Source organism: Aristolochia californica, unplaced genomic scaffold (assembly GCF_029961685.1).
Source record: "Aristolochia californica isolate CCGP_79_NKW_82.1479 unplaced genomic scaffold, dmAriCali1.0.hap1 SCAF_16, whole genome shotgun sequence".
NCBI lineage: Eukaryota > Viridiplantae > Streptophyta > Magnoliopsida > Piperales > Aristolochiaceae > Aristolochia > Aristolochia californica.
In genome coordinates, this window is record NW_027181837.1 from 4,132,537 (window position 1) to 4,158,494 (window position 25,958).

The 25,958-nt window shown below is 39.2% G+C and overlaps 1 long non-coding RNA gene and 1 pseudogene across 1 annotated transcript; both read left to right on the top strand.

Annotated features, from left to right (window-relative positions):
- Window positions 1-7,315: 7,315 nt before the first annotated feature.
- LOC137953582 (bifunctional aspartokinase/homoserine dehydrogenase, chloroplastic-like) lies at window positions 7,316-24,189 on the top strand (annotated as a pseudogene).
- Window positions 24,190-25,286: 1,097 nt separating this feature from the next.
- LOC137952537 (uncharacterized) lies at window positions 25,287-25,958 on the top strand. Its single transcript, XR_011112309.1, has 2 exons — window positions 25,287-25,367; window positions 25,543-25,958. It is a non-coding gene; the product is annotated as an uncharacterized lncRNA (long non-coding RNA).

The following is a 25,958-nucleotide window of genomic DNA, read 5'->3' on the forward strand; positions in this document are numbered from 1 at the left end:
AAAATATATGTCAAATAAATTATATATAAAATTATATATATATTTTTAAAAAAATGATATGGGAGGTTCAAGATTGAATCTCGATAATGGATTAGAACATATTATATTAATATTTTTTACCTTAAATATTATCTAACTTATTTTGTAATTTTGAATCTGATCATAAATTTACTATGACCTCCTTAGTGCCCCTAGTAAAAAATTTATATTATAGGATAGAAATGTTTTTCTTAGGAAACATATTTCCAAGAAAAAATTTTAAATAAAATCTTATTACTATTAGTGACTTACTAGAAAATTACAAGAAATATTTTAAAAGTTTCTTAGGAAAGTTAAATGGATCTCTTATTGCCTCTTCCAGGGATATAAATAAAAATTAATAATTAATCTAATATATTACTATACTTATCGATAAAATTTTAATCAAATAAAATGTCAATTACAAAATTGCTATGAAAATTGCCTCAGGCTAAAAGTATTACAACATTAACTGTCAAATACTTATTCAAAAAATTTCTATACAGTTTTCTAGTCCATCTTGGCAGGAAAATCTTACTTAAAAAATTATATAATTTTTTTAATAAGAATTTCCAATTATAAAAATATTTCCAAAAAACATGAGGCACTAATAGTCCCTAAAAACGTATTTCTACTAAAAATATTTTTTCAACATTTCTTGGAAAAACCCACTAATAGTCCCTAGAAACGTATTTCTACTAAAATATCTTTTCAATTTCTTCAAGAGCTATGAGGAAGGGACAACCGGAGTTCAAAGAAATCGCACAATGTCTTCACGCACAGGGGAAAAAAATTATTTCTCCCTTAACTTAGGTCTTTCGTTTTCCGCCGAGATGACGCGGAAGGAAGGGGGTCTAGCAGCACCGGCAAGGATCTGTCGTTGGGGCTAACAGTTGTGACGGAAGCGACGACGGCGACGGAAGCAGCGACGAAGGCAGACGAGGGGAGAAAGAAATCAAACCGAGTAGCGACGAAGGTGGCTAGCAAGCAGTTGTCGACGACGAAAGAGGTGGCCACAACAGCGGACGGGAGGGGCTCAATGGTTACAAGGGGAGGAAGATTCCCCCCCCCCCCCCTCCGCTCTCGCTCCTAGTCCCGGTCCCCCACTCCCTGTCCCGTTAACGAGCCAGCTCACGAGCTTTCGAGCCGAACCATGGTTCGATCGAGCTCGACTCGTTAACTCAAACAAGCCTTATCTAGATCTCAAACTCAGTTCAAGATCCAGATAAATCGAATCCAATTGAGCCGAAACCAATCCAAGCTCGAGCCACTCGTGAACTAGCTCGGTTCGATGCCACCCCTAATAGAGGGTATAGGAACTATGGGTAGACAGACGATTCTCAAGAGTTTGACGTTTGAGGATTGGCATCAAAATATTCCTTTTCTTAAAATTTTCTAGTTACCAAAACCTAAAAATCTCTTTGTATATAAGATAATACAGTGGTGCAGGTGTGGCACTAGATTGTATTTGACTCCCAAGCTTAGATTGTTTGGTTTTAGGATAGGTTTAGGTTAACCCACATAAACATTTAACAAACCTGGTTGGTCTGACTCATAGAATTGAAATCTACTTGAGCTAGTCCTTTGCTTGTATAACGTGGGATGTAACGTGGGATGAGACTGCAAATGGGTTAAATCTTCGTTGATCATGTCAGGTTGGTTGGTTCAAGCAACGAATTGGTTGATTGAGTCTAATTACCTAGATCACTCATGTGTCATAGACGTGAGAGAGACTTGCCCCCCTTCTCTTTCATTTGGCATTGATGGGGAGGAGCCCTCGACCTCCATGTAGTAAATAATGGAGAGGGTGGAGACTCCTTCCTTGATGACACGAAAAAAAGGAGGGGGGAACCTTGCCCTTCCCTTGTTGGAGGAGAGAAAACCTCCCTTTGTCTAATTTTTATTTTAAATTATAAAAAAAAATATGATATCATTTTTATTCAATATTAATAACATTCAGATGACCTAAGTTTAATTAGTCTTGGTCATCTTGTTGAGTCTGGTTTTATAATAAAGGATGGCAATGGTTGGGTTATTAAAAACCTAACTTCACCCCACAATCTCATCTGTATGAAAGTCATGACAGAGTTGCATTTTTAACCTTATCCTTATGAAACTTGTAAGTTCCCACTCTCCCCCCACCCACTTTCAATCTTACAAAAAATTGATTAAAATGATAAAAATAATAAGAATTGTCTTTTTTTAATTTAGTGTGCATTGTCAACTTTTAGGAATAGGCCAAAACCAAAAAAGTTGATAGATAGAAAATGACCTTTGATAAGCCACATGAAACTGAGTGTAAAATGGTGAGCAAACTTAAAAAAAAATAAAACAAGGCTAATGTAAGAAAGCTAATATTAAAGTATACAAAACAATAAGAGAAGAATTTCTGCCCTAGAGAGCGACTCTTGGCTGTGTTTCATATTCCCCCCTGGCTCCAAGAGTTTCATCGTACTTGTCTATATTCGCTCTACTATGATGGAGTGTTATCTGCTCATACATCAAGTCTATTTGCGATGATGAAATGCTCTATCTATGTTAGGCAAGTTACATTGTTCTCTCTGCTCTATTCGCTGGAGGAGTTCATCTCTTTTACTCTTTTCCTCAAGTTTCTTTGCAACCTCTGTAGCTACTTTGGGTGAGCATATAATTGCTTTCATGTGAAAGCTTTCAAGTTACCATACAATTGCTTCTTCGAGCAATTATTTTCTCTCTTTTATATTTTTTCTCTTGTCATTAGTTTTCTCTGCAACTTCTTATTCCTCTTTTAATTTCCTCAGTTCTATTTGTAGCTTTATCAAGTGAGCATACAATTGCCTCTTCGAGTGATTGCAACTTCTTCTTTGTCCTCTTTTCCTCATTTTCTTTGTATTAGATTATAGGGTTTCATAGTTGTGTAAGGTTGTAGTGAAGAAGAAGGTGGAAAGATAAGGGAGTAAGAAGAAGAAGAGAGAGAAGACTATGTTAAGAGACAACTTGAGAAGAGAGAAGAGGAGACTGAGGCAATTAGAGTGAACTCCCTCTTAGGTCTTGGGGGTTCCTATTCTCTTATTTATAATGAACTTGAAATAGTACAAAAATGTGTGAAGTACCATTAAACATCTATCTCTAAACTAAAACTAAAAGAAAATAAACATTACAAGTGATACCATTGCACAAATATTTTCTATTTTCTTTGACACTCCCTCTCAAGCTGGTACAAACACGACAAGTATTCCTAGCTTGGAACATGTAGAGGTGAGAGATCCAACTACTATTACTTTGGTGAACATATTTGTTACTTGATTTTTCAATGCGATGTAATGTATATATATGACACTAACTTATAACTTCTCTTGAACAAAGTGGCAATCGATCTCAATATGTTTGGTTCATTCATGAAATACAATAGTAATTACAATTTGGATGTCTGCTTAGTTGTCACAATGAAGTTGCATAGGTATATTTGTTTTAAAACCAAGTTCTGATAATAAAGATTTTAGACACAACAATTCACTTACTTTAAGAGCTCTAGATTGGTATTCAGCTTCAACACTTAATCTTACCACTACATCTTGTTTATTGCTTCTCCAAGTAACCAAATTTATTCCTACCATTGTGTAGTAGTCAAAGGTAGGTTTCCCATCATCAAGTGAGCCAACCTAATTTACATTTACAAAACCTTCAATATTAGTATGTCCATGACATTTATAGAGCAACCATTATCCTAGATTTTTCTTTTAGTACTCTAATATTCTTGCTAACGTCAACCAATGAGACTTTTGGGGACGATGCATGAATTAATTGGCATACTGACTACAAAGAAAATATCAGGTCTTGTAACACTAAGAAAGATGAGTTTCCAACCCAAATGCTGAAATTTGCCCACATCTACCTCTTGACTAAATTCAACATACACTTTACTGTTCGGGTCCATGGGTGTTTCTGTTGGTTTGCATCTAAGCATGTCGATATCTTTTAGGAGATCTAAAACAAATTTCCTTTTAGATAAAATTGTTTTTGTGGCTAGATTGAATAGCCTTTATCACAAGAAAATTTTTCAATAGACCAAGGTCTTTTGTGTGGAAGGTTTTACTTAATGTTTTTTTCACTTTTTTTTAGTACTTGTCATAAGGACATCATCCACATGAATCACTATAAGAATCATGCATTGATTAATTTTTCATCCACTTAACCGTCATAAGAAACTGAATGATTCCAAAAATATTTATACCAGATATTCATTGATATTACAATAGATTTATTGTAACTTAAAGTTGTTATTCTTCTTTTTCAATAAAATCATACCCTAGAACCCTCTTAGTGCCTTTTCCAAGAACCGTTGGAAATGCATTTCTAGTAGAAATACGTTTCCAGGGCCTGTTAATGCTTCGTGTTTCCTGGAAGTAGTTTTCTACCTGGAAATTTCTACAAGAAAAATTATATAATTTTATAGGTAAGCTTTTCTAGTCAAAATGATACGGAAATTTTTTTAATAAGTATTTGACAATTGATGTTGTAATAGTTTTAGCACAAGATAATATTTTTAAGACAATTTTGTATTTAACATTTTATTTTACTAAATTTTTTCAGATAAATACTGTAATGTATAAGATTGATTATTAATTTCCATTTATTTTCCTGGAAGAAGGCACTAACATGTCCATTTAATCTTCCTTAGGAAATTTCAAAACATGTAATTTCCTAGTTAGGCACTAATAAGATTGTATCTAAAGGTTTCTTGAAAATATATATCATAGAAATTTTTTTTTAGCTTTTCTGGGATATAAATTTCCAACTAGAGACAATCTAAATTTTCCTTCAATCTAAAATTTTTTTAACTCAATAACATTGCGAAATAAATATTTTTTTATAAATAAAATGTGTCTATTCTTAAGTTTTTTTGTTGCAAATTTCATGTAAAATTTTAAGTAAATAAAAAAATTAGACTTTTAATTTTTTTTATTCCCGTATCAAATTATAACTTATTAAAGTTACATCACATGACTAGGGGTGGCATTGAGTCGAGCCAAGTCTGAACTTGCCTATGTTTGAGCAAAACTTGATTTAAATATTTCGAACTAGAGCTCAAGCCTAACAATTTTAACCGAGTTTGAGTCGAGCTCGAGCTTCAACATTCATTTAAAACTTTTCAAAAAATACAAGTCTCGAGTTCGTGCTCCAACATACATTTAAAATTTTTCAAAAAAGATATGTCAAATAAATTGTATATAAAATTATGCATACATTTTACATAAAATTGGCAATGACCTCTACTTAAATTTGGGTATAAGGGTAATATTGAATCCAGTTGAGTCCAAACCTTCTTCAAGCCGAACTTGATTTAAATATTTTGAACTCGAGCTCGACCGACCCTAGCCTTGAACCTAAAATTGTAATCGAACTCGAGCCTAATAATTTTAACCGAGTTCGAGCTTAACCTACATTTAATACTCTATATAAAATATATGTCAAATAAATTATATATAAAATTATGCATATATTTAAAAAAAATAATGATAGGGGAGGTTCAATATTGAAATTCAATAATAGATTAGAACGCACCAATATTAATCTTTTTTACTCCAAATGTTGTCTAACTTATTTTGTAATTTTTGAATATGGCCATAAATTTACTATGCTCTCCTTGGTGCCCCTAGTTGAAAATTTATATTTTAGAAAGAAGTAGAAATGTTTTTCCTATGATACATATTTCCAAAAAAACCTTTAAATAAAATCCTATTACTATTAGTGACTTATTAGAAAATTACAAAAAATATTTAAAATTCTTAGGAAAGTTAGGACCTCTTATTGCCTCTTTTAGGGAAATAAATAAAAATTAATAATCAATCTAATATATTATTATACTTATCGATAAATTTTTAATATAAAAATGTCAAACACAAAATTGCTATGAAAATTACCTCATACTAAAAGTATTAAAGCATCAACTGTCAAATACTTATTCAAAAATTTTCTATATGGTTTTCTAGCCCATCTTGGTAGAAAAATCTTATTTAGAAAATTATATAAATTTTTAATAAGAATTTTCAATTAGAAAAATATTTACAAAAAACATAAGACACTGATAGTCCCTAGAAACTTATTTATACTAAAATGTATTTTCAATTTCTTCAAGAGCCATGAGGAAGGAGAGTTTAAGATTTTTTTTTTTTTACTTTATGATATCGCACGTGCGAAATCATCTTTGCAAGAAGGGGGGGGGGGGGGGGGGTGGAACTTCCAGTGGCGCCCGCGATCATCGAGGATAACGGCTGTGACGGACACAAAGGCGAAGGCAGACGAGGGGGAAGAAATTGAGTGGTGGCCATAGAATCGGTGGCGACGAAAAGGCCTAGGTGGTCGGTGAGGCAGCTGTTGACGGCGACAGAGGCAGCCACAACAGCTGCTAGAGGGGCTCGGTGGTGACGAGGGGAGGAAAAATTTTTCCCCCCTCGCTCCACTCAGCGCTCCGGTCCGGCTCCTCGGTCCCGAATCTCGTGCCGCTTGTTAAATTAATGAGCTGATTGACGAGCTTTCAAGTCAAACCTCGATTTGGTCGAACTCAACCGGTTAATTTAAACGAGCCGATTCCGGATCTCGAATTCGGTTCGACAGTCGGGTATACCGAATCGTTCGAAGTCACCCCTACACGTATGACCCATATTAATTATTTACGTATCAGATTTTGGAGACGAACAACCATGTAAGATATGGGTTAGAAAATAACATTCAAAAGGTGAAAACCCGCTCATGTGGGGCTACATTTAAAGACGAGGCTAGGCTACTCTTCTAGGTATTCCATTTCAGATTTTGTCGTCAATCACCGTATAAGATACTGCCAAATCGACAATTTTTAAGTTTGGCGGCTTCTCCACCGCTATCTGTCTCATCCGTCTCCCACAATCTAGATTAGGCTCTCCATGATCACCAATAAGAACAAGCCTCGTGATGCAGACAGAAAAAAAATCACGAGTAATCGTGTTTATGTAAGTGTTTTGTTTGATCGATTGCCACTTTTCAGACTGAGACTCAGACGAGTGACTTTCCATTCAACTGAAGGGTCTCCGACTTCCGAGTCACCTCTCATCCACCACCTTCACGACGACCTTGCAAGCCCTTGTAAAAGTTTCAAGTGAGAAGTCCCCTGCGCTAGTGATCTCTCCCAAGGGTCACCCGACGTGTCGTCGGAGAGGCATTTTCCGGAACCTTACGGTTATTTGCTCAAGTTTTGGTTTCGCTACTGTGAAGTGATATCGTCGCCGGAGTTTGCATTTCCTTGCTGTAATGTCCTCGTCGACTTTCTCGCTGGCGTGCAATGTCGCGTCTCATGCAGACGTTGGCAGCTTTAAGAGCGTCTTCGGTGATGGTGGTCGCTTATTTTTTCATCCAGCCGTGCACGTTCTGGTTACCAACCGGCTTCAGCATCTTTCTGTTTCGAGGTTGGTTGGTATTTACACTTGCTGTCTGTTCTTTATTCTTTGGTTTTTTACTGCAATGATGGAATGTACTTATCGATGGAATAAATCGTTTGAGTAAATACCGTTGTCCAAGTTACTTGCTTCGCTGGGTGTGTCTCTACTGGCTTACCGTGGAAGTAGTTTGGATGTGTGTTCTATATCTCGTGAAAATGTTGAGTTGGGTCTGTAATTTGCACTCATTGAGAATGTACTCTATTGATTTGTGTTCTATCTTTTTCCATATTTTTGTTTCCTTATAGTAGTTTTCTGTTGGAATTTACTTCTGGGTTCCACTGTCCTACTAATTACATTCTACTGATTCAGAGATGTTTCCTTGTAGTTGTTTTCTGTTGGAATTCACTAGTATCCATATTTTTGTTTCCTTATAGTAGTTTTCTGTTGGAATTTACTAGTATCCATATTTTCTAGTTTCTTTATGTTATTTACTTTGTGGTTATAAAATTACAGGAATAAGGCTTATCATGTGGCCTCAAAGAATTTAAGTAATGTTGTTCACATTCAGGTTTGCATACTACTTCTTACATTCTATCAAACCAATCATTGGCAGGTGTTTCTGTGAAAAAATCCATCAAGAAGGCTGACCTTCCCAAAGGTGACACGTGGTCCATTCACAAATTTGGTGGCAACTGTGTTGGGACTGCAAAGAGGATTCAAAATGTGGCAGACATAATTCTGAAGGATTTGTCTGAGAGAAAGTTGATAGTTGTTTCGGCCATGTCAAAAGTGACGGACATGATGTATGATCTCATTTACAAGGCACAGTCACAGGACAGTTCATATATCTCTGTCCTAGATGATGTTTTTTGAGAAGCACAAACAGACAACAACTGAGCTGCTTGATGGCAATGAACTTGCAAGCTTTTTATCTCAGTTGCATCTTGACATCAGCAACCTTAAAATCATGCTTCGTGCAATTTATATAGGTTTTAAAAGCACTCTCACTCTTGCATTTATGTTATGCAATGTTGACTGTAAGCAATTGGTTGGTTAAGCCTTCAATATGAAGATTGAGACCTTTCCTTTTCATTACTTCTATGTGCAAGTAATGGTCTATGGTGCAGAGAGTTTCTTCTACCTTTGAAAATAGGGCTATGATTAGAGAAAGTACTAAACAAGGTTTTTTTTCATCATGCATTACCATGTATGTGACAGTTAATTGACCTATGGCAGCTTCTGCAACAGAACTAAACAAGGTTTGAATAGATCATGGATACAATGAGTATAGCATTATATTGCTGTCAATTACAACAAATGGCAATCTGGTTGTTCTGATGTCTACTATTTCGAAAATAATGAGATGACTTGTCCTTGGAATGGTGGTTTTTTGTTAATGGTTTTTCCCCAAGCATTCACATATGTTTGGTGCAGAAAACCACTGATCTATTTGTTTCTGTTAGATTGTTTCTTGAATGTAATTGTTCCTTTTTGATTTTCCATCTTTTCTTTTGAGACTTTGACATGCAAAACATAAATTGCAGTTGGTCATGCTACAGAATCATTCTCAGATTTTGTTGTAGGCCATGGAGAACTTTGGTCTGCACTGTTGCTTTCTGCTCTTGTTAATAAGGTGCTGTTTTTTCACTGCTATCTTGAAGGAAGAGCTTTATTTTTTTGTGTTATAAAAAGATAGAAAAATCTTAATTTGTATATATCGTTTTGTTGCAGCATGGGATGCACTGCAATTGGATGGATACTAGAGAAGTTCTTATTGTAAGCCCAACAAGCTCCAATCAAGTGGATCCTCATTTTGCAGAATCTGACAAAAGACTTAAAAAGTGGTTCTCTAGAAACCCATCCAAGACTATAATTGCTACTGGTTTCATAGCCAGTACCCCACAAAATGTTCCTACAACCTTGAAGAGGGATGGAAGTGACTTCTCTGCAGCTATAATGGGAGCTCTTCTGAAGGCTTGTCGAGTCACAATTTGGACAGATGTTGATGGTGTTTATAGTGCAGATCCGAGAAAAGGTCAGGTTTGCCCTTATTTCCTCTTCTTTGCACTTAGTGGGATCCTAACCTGAGTATTTTTCTTTGAAATGAATGATGTTGGGTTTCCTCCAGTTATAGTAGGGAAAAAATGATAAAAAATGGTGGTATCAGTTTATCATTTATGGAACAACTAGTAATTTCATATTCTGATTTCTGAAGAAGAAACTCATCATAAGCTGCATTTCTTTTTTTCTAGTGAGTGAGGCTGTGATATTGAAGACACTTTCTTACCAGGAGGCTTGGGAAATGGTAATCTGAGTCGGTGCTGTGCTTCATATTCCTGGGACCTCTCATTTGCTCTTTGGGTTTATTGTTGTTATTACTACTACTATTGTCATTTGACCATTCTGGAAAAAAAAAAAAAAAATTGATCAAACTTGTTCATACTTATAAATAAGTAATTTTGATACCTGCAAACATGCTTTGCTTGCAGTCTTATTTTGGGGCAAATGTTTTGCATCCTCGCACTATAGTTCCAGTGATGAGGTATGATATTCCCATTGTGATAAGAAACATATTCAACCTCTCTGCTCCCGGGACTGTAATTTGTCGGGCTCCAGCCAATGGAAATGAAGACTGTCAAAAGCCGGAGTATATTGTCAAAGGGTTTGCAACCATAGACAATTTGGCCCTTATAAATGTTGAAGGGTGAGCATGTGTCCTTGAGTTCTTCTCTTCAACTTAGATACCTCATGGCTATCTAAGTGGACGTTATCAGTTTAAATTTGTTTTTGCAGAACTGGAATGGTGGGTGTGCCTGGTACTGCTACCGAAATTTTCAGTGCTGTGAAGGATGTGGGAGCAAACGTTATTATGATATCACAAGTACTGATTTTGTTAACTATGGGTCCATTATTTTCAGGCATCTGTTAGGTGGATTGTATCATAGTCCCCATTCTAATTTGTTAGTCATAGTGCAGGCCTGCAGTGAGCATTCTGTGTGCTTTGCTATTCCAGAAAAGGAAGTAAAAGCAGTTGCTGAGGCTCTAGAATCTAGATTTCGTCAGGCTTTGGATGCTGGACGTCTTTCCCAGGTATGAGCTCTAAATTGCTTCAACGCTTCCTTTGGTCAGGCTTTGCTCTTTTTAATCATCTTAAGTGCTATTTTTAGGCCTGTGGCTAATATGTTTGCCAGTCGAGAAGTAGCACTGGCTGCAGATTTGCCATTACTTCCATCTATCCATATGAGAAAACAATGGGAAATCTGTATGGGCAGCAGCTATTTTTTTAACTATTTTTGGGTTTTCATTAGTCAAAATAACCTCTGACCTGGTCCTAAGAAACCAAAAAGGAAAAAGAACAAATTAGTAATAATATCTTTTAGTGACTACTCAATGAATTGCATGTTTTTCATGGAGTTTTCCTTTGATTCATCGTCTGCGATACCTTTTCTTGTAGGTTGACGTTATTCCTAATTGGTCAGAAAATGGCAAGTACTCCTGGAGTTAGTACAACTCTTTTCGATGCACTTGCAAAGGTATCTGCATTATTTCACCTTCTTGAAAGAAGCTAACAAGCAAGTTTTTTTATTCTAGCCACAGCTTAAGATATATTAGTTGCTGGTCAACCAATAGGTGAATGGAGAGTGTTAATTCTGAATTTTCAGGCCAATATAAATGTGCGTGCAGTAGCTCAAGGTTGCTCGGAGTACAATATCACTGTTGTGTTGAAGCAAGAAGACTGACCTAAAGGTGAACAACTAACCTAAATAAATCTTCTGGTTGCATTTGAACTGCAGAGCGTACAAACATCAGTTATGATTACTTTTTTTTATTTTTTTCTTCTGAATAGTGTTATACCATATGATTTTATATTCATCATCACACTGATTAAGTAAGAGAGTTAAATTTATTAAGGTTATTTGTGTGCCCTTATTATGCTAAAGATAGTTAATTTACTAAGGTTATTTGCATGCCCTTTTTGTGTGCCCATTATGCTTTAGAAAGTTTATTTGCTACAGTTATATGTGTGCCTTTATTGTGCTTTTCTATAGTAGATCACCTAGTGCTGAGACCCAGAACTCTGGCTCTTTTATCAATTTTACATGCAAATGATTGCATAATGAGCCTAACTTGCTATGTATGATAAACTTTTTTTTTTTTAATTTGAGACGATTTACGATAACATATTTCTGAAGCATTGAACTTCAAACTTGATAACTGATTAAATCTGATCAATGTCTTTGCTTTTTAATAGAGTTAATTTTCTGTCTTTAGTTTATAAACAACACAAATTGCTTATTTAGGCCAGCAATTCCCTAGGCTTAAGTCGCACCCTTTCTCAAAAAATAAAAATAAAAAAATAAATCCCTAGGCTTAAATCTACTGTGAATTTTTATCTGGTAAATTAATTGATCTTGTCAGGGATTCAAGATACATGTCCAGCTATAGTAACTTGATGGTGTTATTATTAAGATAGTAACCGAATCATGGTGTTTTAGCATATAATCTTTGATCTCTTATTTTTATTCATTGAGTTTATTTTGCTATATAAAGTTGTTGCATGACTCAACACAGTATGAAGCCAGTTGATGATAGGTCTATTTTCTTGCAGGCAGCAATTCTGAAGGAAGAACTTAACGTTGATTTGAGAGTTATGGGAATCACTGGGTCAAGGAAAATGGTTTTGAGCACTCGGTAGGTTAAAATTTCCATGAGATGATTTATTCACTTATATTCTCTATATGCGCCAATCAGTTGTTTGCCATCTCTTTCTTGTTCTGCTTGCAGGGGAATTGACCTATCTAATTCAAAAGAAATTCAGAAGGACAATGCTGAAGAAGCTGACTTGGAGAAGTTTGTTCACCATGTACATGGAAACCACTTCATTCCCAACACTGTATTGGTCGACTGTACAGCAGATTCAAACATTGCGAATCATTACTATTACTGGTTGTGTAAAGGAATTCATGTCATTACCCCAAATAAGAAGGCAAACTCGGGACCACTTGACCAGGTAAAGAGATTCTTGTTGTTTAGGTTCACTGGAAGCTATTGCATTTTCTATAACTCTTTTACCAGTCCACATTCAAATAGAAGTCAATAATCTAGGAGTATAATGTCTTTAAAATGCGCTTGAGTATAATGTCTTTAAAATGCGCTTCCAATCTATAGAAACAGTGGATTGGTAGTGTCAATCTTACATGACTTTTTTTTCTCTCTGGCACAAGTGAATCTATGTATGTATTTGAAAAGAGGGTAAGCATACAACTATAGTGGGAGAAAATGTTAAAGAGATTTCATGAACATGTAGATGATGAAAATTTTAAGTTCTTGTAGTTGTTAATTTTTATTCATTTATCCATTTTTAATTTTTAATATAAATGTTGAGGTTTTGATTACACTTTTTTCTTTTCTTTCAATTTTTTTTTTATTGCTCCAAGATAAACTTGTTTTCTGGAAAGTTTATTTTTTGAGATATTTAAATGTGTCTTTGAAGGAACAAAATCCCCCCTCCCCACCCCCCTTGTATAAACCCAAGTTATCAAGGGTCCCCCTCCTTGTCCTCAAGGTGGAAGGAAGGAAACTGACAGATAATAGTGTCATATGATTCCCATGTTGCTTCAAAGTCGAGGAGGTCAACACCTCAGGTGGGTGCCTTGGAAGATGCCAGGTATCAAGTACCTTGGCTGGGTGGATTGAACGGGTGATCAGTGAGGCAGACAGGTGACGACTGAGATTTATGTGGGTCGGGGGTGGATTTGCTGAGTTGGCTGACATGGAACACCAGGTGGATTTTGGCATGGGTGGAGAGGTCTAATTTGTAGGCTATAGGGCCTACTTTTTCCAGCATCTGGTAGGTACCATAGTAATGTGGACTGAGCTTCTCGTTGGGCTTAGATGCCAGGGATTTGAGGCGGTACAGCTGTAATTTCAGGTAAACGAAATCGCCTTCCTGAAAGTGGATCTCATGGCAGTGACTGTCCGGATCCTATTGCATTCTGTTTTGGACCTTGGAGTGGTTATCTTTAAGTTGCTGTAAAATGGCATCACATTCTTGCAGTTGCTGGTTGACTTCCCGGACTGGTGAGGAAGTGGATGGGAGCTTGAGAAGGGATGACGGATCCCTCCAGTAGAGGGCCTTGAAAGGTGTCATCCCGGCCACCCAATGATAAGTGGTATTATACCGGAATTCTGCCCACGGGACCCATTTGGGCCGAGACTTCGGATGATCTCCCGTAAAGCATCGAAGGTAAGTTGCTAAGCATCGGTTCATCATATATGTTTGGCCATCCGTCTGTGGGTGGTATGCCAAGCTCATATGGAATAGTTCCTTCCAAAAATGGCTGGTGAAGACCTTATCTTTGTCAGACACTATGGATTTTGGAAACCATGTAAACGAATAACCTTCTTGGCAAAAAGGGAGGCAACTTGTTTGGCCGTATAGGGGTGACTGAGGGGAAGAAAATGACCATATTTTGTCAGTTTGTTCACCAACACCAAAATAGTGTCGTAGCCTCGAGCTCTTGGAAGTCCTCCTAGGAAATCAAGGGAGATGTCTTCTCACAATTGGAGGGGGATTGGAAGTGGTTGGAGTAACCCTGCTGCGGAGAGATTGCTGTATTTGCTTCTTTGGCATATTTCACATGAGTCCATTTACTGTTGTACATATTTTTTAAGACCTGTCCAATGCAGCACGCTGGCTAATTTCTTATATGTGCTGAGATACCCGGAATGGCCACCGGAGGGATAGGAGTGGAACTCCTTGAGTAACCGTGGAATGCATGCTGCTGAGGGAGTAAGGACTAGGCGGTTTTTGAACATTAAGCTGCCATTGATGAGTGTGTAGTGGGGTTGGTTCTTGGGGTTGACCAGCATGTCTTGCCGGATTCGCCGAAGGTGGTCATCTTGCTGAATTTCATACTCTTAAGTCCTCGAGTCTAGTGAAGCATGCAATTGAGATGGCTACTAGGGTGAATGACTCATTCTTTCTGGACAAGGCATCAACGACTCTATTGTCTTAGACTGGTTTGTATTGAATCTCAAAGTCAAACCCATGAGTTTGGCTAGCCACTTTTGTTGCTCTCCAATCATCACCCGTTGTCCCATAAGAAACGGAGGCTACTCTGATTAGCCTGGATTATAAAACATCATCGCATGAGGTAGGGCCACCACTTCTGGACAGCCAAAACCATGGCCATAAGCTCTTTTACATATATGGATTTCAACCGTGCTTTCTATGAGAGAGCTTGGCTGAAGTAGGCGACGGGCCGCCCTTCATGCATGAGGATTGCCCCAACTCCCTTTCCTGAGGCGTCGATCTTGAGGACAAACGTCTTGGAGAAATTTGGCATGACTAGCACGGGCACTATGGTCATGGTGGTTTTTAGTTGTTTAAAGGCGGACTGTGCTTCTTGAGTAGACGAGTGAGGCGTGTTGCAATTTTCCCATAGTCATTCACAAATCTGCAGTAATACCCTGTGAGGTTGAGGAATCCCCGCAAACTCTTCACATCATGAGGTACTTCTCATTGGAGCATCCCCTCCACCTTGGAAGGGTCAACTGACACTCCACTGCTCGAAATCCGATGTCCCAAATAATCTAACCGTGGTTTGCTGAAGGAGTACTTCTGGTTGAATACCAGGTGATTGTCTGCTAATACTTGGAGAGTCTTCCTCAAATGGACCAGGTAATCAACATGGTCCGTACTATACACAAGAATATCATCGAAGTAGACAAGGATGAACTTACGGAGATACGACTGGAAGATTTGATTCATCAGGGCTTGAAAGGTTGAAGGTGCATTGGTGAGTTCGAACAACACCACAAAGAATTCATACCGTCCTTCATGTGTCCGAAATGCCGTTTTGGGAATATCCTCCGCCCGTTCCCTGATTTGATGTTACCCTGACTCTAGGTCCAACTTGTGAAATACCTTGGCTCCTCCCAACTCATCCAACAATTCTTCAATAGTGATTTTGATTAGTTCCCGGTAGTCAACACAAAAGCGGCATCCCCTGTCTTTTTTTTGAACTAGTAAGATTGGACTGGATTAGGGGTTGGTGCTTGGCTATATGATTCCAGCTGCAAACATCTCTTTCACAATCCGCTCTATTTCAGTTTTTTGATAGAATGGATACCTGTAAGGTCGGATGTGTGGGGGTTGACTGTTTGCTTGCAGAGGAATTGAGTGGTCACACAGTTGAGCCGGTGATAGCCCCATGGGGGGTCGGAAGACTTGGGGTAACTCTGCGAGAAGGTCTGATAGTGCTGCTGGAAAGTCGGTGGCCGAATTCATATCCAGTTGAGGGCCGCCTCTGTACTCTAGCAAACAACCTTGCCCTTCTTGGGCTATGATTTTGGTCATCACCTTCAGAGAGACTTTGATCATGGACAATGATGGCTCCCCTTGAAATTTTACCTTGTGGCCATTATCCTACAACTTCATAGAGAAATTTCGCCAATTTAAACAAACATCTCCCAACAGCTGGAGATATTGTTTGATCCTCACTCCTTGGATGTTCAATTCGAGGTTAGGACAAATGCCATCACCACTGATTTGTAGCCATCCATGACAATCACCACAAAGGCATGACCCTGGATCACCAACAGCCCCAACTCTAGAATCACGGTGGTGTTGACTAAGTTATTAGAGGTGCTGTCAATTAAGACCATCACTTGCCTATCGCCAATCATTCTGTGCAACTTCAGTTTGTTGCTGGTGGTCACGCCGCCCCTGAGGGCGTGTAGGGACAGGGTGACGAGTTGCTGATCAGGTAGGTTTTCTTCTTTCTCAATTTGTCCTTTCGATTCTTCCATCGTGTCGTCGCCGTCATCTTCTCTTGCAGCCAACATTATGTTCAGCTGGTGCAATTGGCATCGATGGCTTGGGTGAAATTTCTTGTCGCACTTGAAGCAGAGGCCACGACCGCGCCTCTCCTCCGCTTTTGCCTTTGAGAGCCCGCGAAGGGCAAGGGATTGTTGCAATGTAGTTGGCAGGGTGGAGGCCGGCGGCTGCGCTTGCCCCGGAGGTGCCGTCTTGATTTCCGCAACAGACAAGGCCCTTCCTCTTTCGCCTGTAGGGGCGATCCAGGACGACGTTGGGATGATTGTCTCGGCGCTGCATCCCAACCCCACCCACCTGGGCCCACCCCACTTACTCTCTTTTGCCCGAGTTAGCACCGAGTTGCGCTCGTCAATCCGTTGTGCCAACTCCACGAGCTCAATGAGCTAACTCAGTGGATTTACTCGCAACTCGGCTCGAATTTCAGCTCTTAAGCCCGTAACAAACGCTTCCATCAGTATGTTAAGCACCTAGCCAATACTACCCAAAAGACCGGCCTGTTAGGAGCGGAAGACATAGGTACTTAACCCCAGGACCATAACAGTACACCCCGCCCTCCCGAGCCGACGACCACGGTGGCCTTAACACAGCAATGGGGACCGGGTCAGCAGCCCATACTCCCTTACGGCGCCCTGCCAGGGGCGTGCGGTCCACCTGCACACGTTGGGACTTGAAGTCGGGACGTAGTGCCTGCTCTGATACCAAATGTTAAGCACCTAGCCAATATTACCCAAAAGACCGGCCTGTTAGGAGCGGAAGGCATAGATACTTAACCCTAGGACCATAACACAGTACCTCGTCGGAGGCTTCAACCAATGGCGCCGAGAGCAGCTCGAAGCAATCCTAGAACTCTGCCTCCGTCCCATCTTGCAGGAGCTCCAAAAGGGACTCATACAACGTCTCGACTATGACGGCTTGAACCGGTCGAGGACGGCCGCCTTGAACTGCTCCTAGCTCTCCATGGGAGCTCTGCGTTCCATCATTTGGAACTAGTTTAGGGCTCGATCCTCCAAGTAGACGACCGCCACCAAGATCCACTCCTCTCTGATGCCGTTGATGGAAAAGTATTGCTCCGCTTGATGAAGCTAGCTATATGGATCGTCTCCCGTGAACACTGGTAAGTCTAGCTTCCTGATTCTTCTTTCTGCATTTTCCTACCCTGGAGCTTCAGCCCATGCATTGTCGACGGCTCTAGTGACTGACGATTCCCCTACCGGCGGCTTCCCTTTCTCATTCCCCATCTCACCTGTTCAGAATTCTAGTAGGAGCTCCAAAATGATTCCGATGTCTGATTTCAGCTCTTCCATCCTAGTTTTCAGTCCTAAGACCTCCTTCACCAATTTCATTCTCCTGTCCATTTTTTACTTCACCATGCCCGGGTTTGACCTGTTCTGATACCAGATGATGGAACCCAATCGAGAGAAGAAATGTACGTGCTAGAGTTCGAGGGTCTAGGTCCTCCCAATTCCAGAATTCTGTTATGCCTCCCGCTCTTCCTTGTTCCATTGCACTGCTGGTTCCATCCTCAACAAACTGTCCTTGGAAGGACAGTGGTGCTGGGGTCCACTGGTTCCCCATCTGTGGGACCTGAGGCCTTTCCCATGCTCTCTTTTGGGCCGTTGATTCCCATCTTACCCCTTCTTGTATAAACCTGAGTTATCAAGGGTCTATCAGTCTTATACTGAAATGTATGGATGGTTGTCTCTACCAACTTATCTTGCTGTCATCTTGTGCCATTTGTTGAAAAAGTCCATTTCGCTTGTGCATGAATCGTGGTTGTCCCACTAGTTCTATATCCCAATTAATTTGTTTCTGGTTTTTTAAGAACCACCCTTTCATCTATTGCATGTGTATGGTAGTTTGACCCTTGTGTATAGTCATCCACTTTTGCAGCTTCTGGGGCAAATATTGCTGCTATGATGTATGCGGCCAATGATAGTGGGTGGCTTACCCAGATTGCTGATTCTCTGGAATTAGATATTCCTCTCCTTTTGTAGATGATATCTATGCTTTTGTGATGGTAATATAGCGCAACTCCGAAGGATGAACGCACTCCTCGGTCTCTTTGTACTGTCTACGGGGAAAATAATTAATTGGAGGAATCTGCCATCATTGGGTTCCACATAGCCGTGGATGATTTGTGGGTTTTTGCAGATTACATGAGCGGCTCCATCTCTTCCCTACCAGCCACGTATCTAGGCCGTCCTCTCTTCGACAAGAGGTTTGTTAGGACACTTTGGAGTTCAATTATTGAGAAAATGAAAGTGCTTCTATCGACATGGAAAGGAAAACTCTTCTCTAAGACTGGCCGTCTGACCCTCCTAAACTACTGTACTGCAGGGATCCCCCAATACTTCTTGTCTTTCCTTCCTTGCCCAACATCCGTCTACAATTGTATTGAGAGTCTCATGAAGAGGGCTTTTTTTGGTGTGGGGCAGATGAAGGTATCACCTTATCCATTGGAAGAATGTGTGCTCTCCAAAGTCTATGGGGGAGGACTAGGAATCCGCAGCATTATGGAGATGAACATAACTCTTCTTCTCAAATGGTTTTGGCGCTTCAACACCCTACCAACACTCATGTGGAGACATGCTGTTGGGATTAAGCGGCCTTGGATATCTCATTGGTGGCTTGAAGGAGGTAATCTTCGGAATGTTTTGCTGCTATGGAGATCTCTCACCCCCTTGCAGCTTGTATTTGCCAAAGGCATCTGTCACTATGTTGGGGATGGCCAAAATACCAACTTTTCAGAAGGTTGGTATATTGATAGAACCCCTTTTATGACCGCCTTTCTCCGGCTCTATTTTTTGACCGGGAATCAAGTGGCTACGGTTGCCAACCCTAGAAGAAAGGACAATACTGGTGCTGATTGGGACTTCCAATTCGAAATGGGATGCTTGCAGGCTCATTTCCACTCTCCACAGTGCTATGCTGCAGGATAACTTGGAAGATAAACTCATTTGGACCTTTGAGGAAAGCGGCCAGTTTTCTGCCTCTTTTGCCTATGTGGTTCTTAACGGGTGGCAAATTGGCTTTTTGCATGATGTTGCGCAACCCCCCCCCCCCCCCCCCCCCCCCCCCCCCCCCCCCCCCCCCCAACTTCACTTCTTACTCTTGATCGTGCTACTGGGGAAATCTTCACCTCTAATAATCTTAGGAGAAGAGGCAATGTTGTTCAGAATATCTTTTGCAACTTCTGTGGGATTGTTGAGGAAAGTGTTGACCATCTTCTCCTTCATTGCCCATTCACTTGGTGCATTTGAACCCATTTACATGGAAAAATGGGGCTCTCTTTCTGCGTAGCCAACAGCTTTATTCAGCTCTGTCATCTTGGCAAGGGGAGTTGCCTCCCCAGGATTGGCAAGCTCCTCCTCTCGGCTATTCTGGCTCATGTATCATGAGGGCTTTTACTTGAGCGCTACAACCTTCGATTCTGCAATCTAGAGAGGCTTTTGCTTTTAATAAAATCTCATTCTTTTAATAAAATGGAGTAGATGATGTCCTTCCAACTTCTCCTTATTAATTGTGTTGATTTCTAGGGCCAACACATAAACACAAGAGATATCAAGGGAAGGATAGAAGAGAGGAACTCTAGCTCTAGGAAGAGAGGAGAGAAGAAACCAAGGGAGAGAAAAGAAAAGAAAAGAGAGAGGTGTAAGGACAAATTTGAGCCAAGAGGAAGAGACTTGAATGGTTTATCCCATGCCTTGAGTCTATATTTATAGTTGTAGGAAGGTGTTTACAATGACTAAAATGCTGCCCTTAGGGCTATATGATTCAATAGGAAAAAGACATAAGAGGACATACACCAACTTGCATAATTACATTTCTATGCTATCTCTATGGAAGTTCTCCTTATTTACTAGCCATGCAATCCCTACACACGTGAATGTCTTTTATCAAATTGAGTTTAGAAAATGAGAGGCCCCGTGGGTGTGCCGGCCCAAAATAAAGTACAATTGAATTTTCTTCTATTATTTGCCCTATGAAATTTCGCTTACTCTCAAAAATTTGTCAGTTCCTGTGTTTCCAGAAATTCCAGATAATGGCATAGAAGAAGGTGGTGAAGTATGATTATAAACTAAACTTGGGAAGAAAAGATGCTCTAAACCTGCCCTGAAAGTGGCAGTGGAGAAAGAGATGGTCCACAATCTCTAGGTAACATTATAGTGTTATTCGTCTCTTCAAAGTTTCTCTTTGTTCAGATACATCATATTCTCTCACTTGCTTGCTTGTCTCACAAGTGAGAGAATATAAAACATCTGAATAAAGAGAAACTTTGAAGCGACAAAAAGTTCTTTTTTTTTTTAAATTGTGTCAATTTTTTATTAACAAAAAGAAAAGAGAGAAGGCCTAAGAGGGGGTGGATAGATTCACAATGAGATAAATATGCCTTCTCTTTAGCAAGTGTGTCAGCAATCCCTGTCACTGATCTTAATAGATGGCATCCAGAAGTGACAGCAGTAAAGCACCAAGGAATATTGCATGAATTCTTGCACCATCCAATGACCAAAGCAGGATTGCCTTCAACAAACAGGTGATTAAAAGAAAAAATGTCACCTTAAACTTATTAACACTGCAGTGACATGTGATTTCAGCTTCATTCATGTTAGCAATATGCAGTGCATGGAAAAGATAGGACACATGTCATCATTAGAGTTCTGGATACACCACCAAAAAGTCCTGGGTTGCCCCTGAAACTGCCATCAAAGTTTGATTGCATGGAGACTATTGCGTGGGGGCAGGGGATGATGTTTATATTCTGGTGGCTAGAAAGACCAGCATAAGAGTATCAGTCTCTGCGGAGGACAGCACCAGGATACCATGGAACTCTTTTTGGATTCCCAACCAAGAAATGTTCACATGCATAGGCTTTTCAACCAGGCCCGCACTTGTCTATTTGAGACTTTAAAAGAGGCAGGCATGCATAAATTTTGGTTGATGAGAGAGAAGACGCAAGACCAAAGGGCAACAGCAGTTGGAAGAGAGGCTGAGATTAGCATTACACTGCTAGACAGATTGTCAATTGTAAGAATTTTACCTTTTGAGGCATGCCATATGAAGAGAATTACTTTTGGGGGTCCAAGCAGCATCCAAGATATAGAGGTCAGCAAAGGTTCCCTCTGAACTCTTGAAAGCAATTGTAGCTTCTATACTCTTCGAATGAATATTTTAACTTGATTTGATAGTAGATTACTATTGAGAATAGTCCCACATGGATCCAAGATAAGAAAAACTGTGTTTATTAAATAGGAAGAGACCTCCTAACTTTGGATAGTTATTTTGAGATGAAGATGCAACTTTTGATTTGTTATCAGAGTAGGTGCTTGTTTGTGGGCCTCTGCCCAAAATTATCTACATGTAAGAGCCATGAAAAGGACCCACGTGTGAGAGAGTGTGTTAAGAATGGTCCCACATGGATCAGGATAATGAAAATCACGTGCTTGCTACTTGGGAAGAGGCCACCTAAATTCAGCTAAAGGTTTTCAAATGGACTTGGACTCAACTTTAATAATTTTCTTTGAAAAGAAGCAAATTTCCCTAACCTTGGTAATTACAAAAATCATGTGATAGTATGTGCAATAAAGATACAAGCATGTCTTTTGTATTTCCTCATAAGCATAAAATTGTCAATGTGTAGTTCCTCACATCAGCGTGTGATATTACATATCATGTGATTCCTGTGAGGAATAAAGACATGCCAACCTATTTCAGGATGCCTTCAACACCTTTTTTCTAACAAAACATCTTGAGTAGTTTTACAATTAGAACTCTAATAAGCTGATACTTGGAACTTACCACAACAGAGATCCCTAGATAACTTTAGATTTCCAATAGAGATTTTCAAGTAACAAGGGAGGTCAAACTTACTAACTGATCTAACATCACAGACTCTATGGTACTCTTATTACAGATTAAATGCTACATAGTGAAACAAGCTGAAAATGGATCACAATATTGATTGAGGCTGTCAAGAGACTCCGAGATTTTTATCCTTTTCTAACTTCTCTCCTGGAAGCATCAGAAGTCTTTGTGTCTACCTTAATTCTTTTCAGGAGAGTTCTCTGAAAGCTAACACTTTCTCTGATTGCAAGTCAACCTTTAATGCTTATTCAATTTAGGATAGCTCATAAAGTGATTGAATCCAGAAGGTTTTTGAGTAGTGTAAAAAAATAAAAATACGTTATTCTCATTAGAGTACTTTCTTGATAAAATGTTTTCTGTGGTGCTGAATTCAGTATCTGAAGTTGAGAGCACTTCAGCGGAGATCCTTTACTCATTACTTCTACGAGGCGACAGTTGGAGCTGGATTGCCAATTATAAGTACTTTGAGGGGCCTACTGGAAACAGGTGACAAGATATTGCGTATTGAAGGAATATTCAGGTTAGTTGTTCCTAAAAATTGTCCATAAAATAGCAACATGTTTTGTTAACAGCCATGCTTTGTGCTGTTTATGTCACATTTATATAGGCTACTTTAGTCCCTGCTTCTGTAAGGGCCAAATTTGTACAGTTACTGCAAACCTTTGTATTTGATGATTGGTGTTTCTATTTGTGATGCGAAATTGGATGGATTTAAATGTTGGCGCATAAGTGAAAGTGCTGATTACTTCACTAGTGAGGCTCTTTGACACTGGACAACACTTGTTGAGGGGCTTTAACTTTGTGGAGCATGGTTGATCCAATGATTCTGCTGATTTTGTCAGCAAATGAAATTGAATTTTCCATGTGCTTTCTTCCACCTTTTGCATTTAAGCCCCCTCCCAAATGTTATTTTTATTGGTGGAAAGAAGATTTTATCTTCCTTATCTAGTGAGGCTCTTTGTCAACATCAGAGCCTTGTCCCAAGCAGCTGCCTGTAAACCTATTATATAATTTATAAAGCAAATTTCCATTCTTCCAGTGATCAATATCTGCTGTTAGCTGTTTATGTACTAATTATTTGTTTCGTGCATTTCTGAGAATTTCATACTGTTAGGATGATGTTACTTTGAGCGTATGGACCTCATGAAATCTGGTGGTGCTAATGCAGTGGAACTTTGAGCTATATTTTCAACAACTTTGTAAAAAATAAGGCATTCAGTGAGGTGGTGACTGAAGCAAAAGCAGCTGGGTATACTGAACCTGATCCAAGGGATGATCTATCAGGAACTGATGTGGCAAGGAAGGTGAGTTTTTGTGGTTTTCTTTTATGTAATTTATCTGACCACGAGTCATTAGTAGTTGATACGATGTTCTCTCCTCTTGCTAATATGATCAGTCGCTTGCTTGAAATTCAGGTCATCATCCTTGCGAGAGAATCTGGTTTAAAACTGGAGCTTACTGATATCCCAGTACAAAGTCTAGTACCTGAACCATTAAGAGTGAGTATTTTGTATATAACAACAGTATAGAGTTCTAAGCCAATTCACATAGCAATTAACCCATTCTGGAAACATTCCTAGGGAAGTGCATCAGCTGCAGATTTCATGAAGCACCTCCCAGAAATTGATGATGACATAGAAAGAAAACGTCAAGAGGCAGAAGCTGCAGGAGAAGTAAGCACGATGTGTGATGCTGTTACTTAACCAGTTGAGTTGTTAGTGAAGTCTTGACCATTAACAATGTCTTTGATATTCTTGAAGGTACTAAGATACGTGGGAGTGGTGGATGCTATTAATGGTGAGGGGCATGTGGAGCTGAGAAACTACGAGAAGGATCACCCATTTGCACAGCTTTCAGGTTCTGATAACATCATTGCTTTCACAACAATCAGATACAAGGAGCAGCCATTGATAGTACGGGGCCCGGGGGCTGGTGCTCAAGTCACTGCTGGAGGAATATTTTGTGATCTACTGCGGTTAGCCACCTACCTCGGAGCTCCATCCTAGTTTTCTGGACTGTACTTGCAATATTAAATAAATTCTCTTTCTATTGGATGCTTTTAAATAATACTCAGCTGGAAATTGGGAGTGGGAGATTCTTGAGAAATTCCTTGCAAATTTTGCATGCCCATAAGAAAGGAACGATAGTTCATTGTGGGTAAATAAAAAACAAGTCTTTTATATGAGTATAGTCACGACTGATCCAACACGAAAAACCATTTGGTATGAAATATGCGAAACAATTATCTCAGTCTGATTATGATCGGACAATTGAGATAATCGTTGATTTTGATCAGATGATTGAGATAGTTTCACATGTTTAGAACATGGAATATTCTCAAAAAATTAATACAAGTACCATAGATAATTTATTAAAAAAATAATATTTAAATGTAACACATAAAATAGTTTAACAAAATGAACCTAGTAATTTTATTAAATTATTAATTTATAAAAATAAATTAACAAAGAAAAAAGTATAAGAAACTCACATAAAATATTTAGTTGACAGCTCTATAGCATAAAGAATGCCCCTAGATTGATCATATACTCTCCAATCATATAAAAAAAATCCAAGTACAAAATATTAAAATATTATATATATAAATTTGTAAAAAATTATTAGTTAATAATAATTTTAAGTAGTAAAAACAAAAGAATAAAATACCCAATTCCATTTTAAATATATTGAACTAGAACCATTTGGGTCCATTTTATGCTCTTTTGATGGGTTAAACCAGGATTCATTGGGTCCTTGTCTCAAACCTTCATAACTAATCCATTTATAATTGAGGTTAGGTTTGAGTCGAGCAAATAGGGCAGGTTCGAATAATCCGTTGGAGCAGTAAGAGTGATGGGTGAGAGAAAGTGGTCACACCCACTAGGCCACTACGTCCTCACAGTATATATATTTTTTTTGCCATTTTTCGCTTTCTTTCCCGAAAATTCCGTCTCTCCCCTCTCATGGCATGCGCAGGCGGATTTTCGGGTACTATTGATTTCGATTTCAATTAATTTCCATCGTATTAAGGGAAAGTAAATGAAGGTGCATTGCAGCAGATGAGCTGTACCTTCTCCGCCATTAAAAACCAAATCTTTTGCTTATTAGTATGAAAATTTGCTGTACAAACTATAAATAAGTATCCTGCCCTTCTCCGGCTACAGAAGAAAACTCCTTCAGCTTTTCAGCAATGGCAGCTCTTTCACACAGGCTTTTTCTCGCGCTACTCTTGCTCGCCATGTTTCGTGCAGGTTTGTTTCCATTTTCTTCTTCTTCTTCTTCTTCTTCCTTTCCATGCGTGTCTAACTGAAGAAAATGGCCCGTTTCAGTGAAGTTTGATTTCATGACTTCAGTTTCTTTTCATATTATAACCGTTCGTAGTTTCTTCTTCTCTTTGTCATTCCATCGTTCGTTTTCTCTTCTCAGGCTGGTGTCAATGCGACTTGTCGAATATCAAAGTGACCCAGAACGTTACCGGCGTCTATATCCATGGCAAACTCGAGTACCAGGTGTTGGTGACCAACGACTGCATTTGCTCGCAGGTGAGCGTGAGATTTCGCGCTGACGGATTCCAGACCCTTGAGGCTGTGGATCCCGCAGTTTTCAGGAGCGACGGAAACGCTTATCTGCTCAACGATGGACAACCCCTCCATGGGTTTGAAACTGTCACATTCAACTATGCTTGGGATAATCAGTTCCAGATCATACCGATTCAGTCTCAGATTGCTTGTTCTTAGATTATTGATTCCTGAGCCGCATGCTTCTCTCTTTTCCTTCTCTATCGACTGTCTCTCTTTCTCGAAGATAATAAAACAGATTTAAGTCTTGGATGATTTCTACCA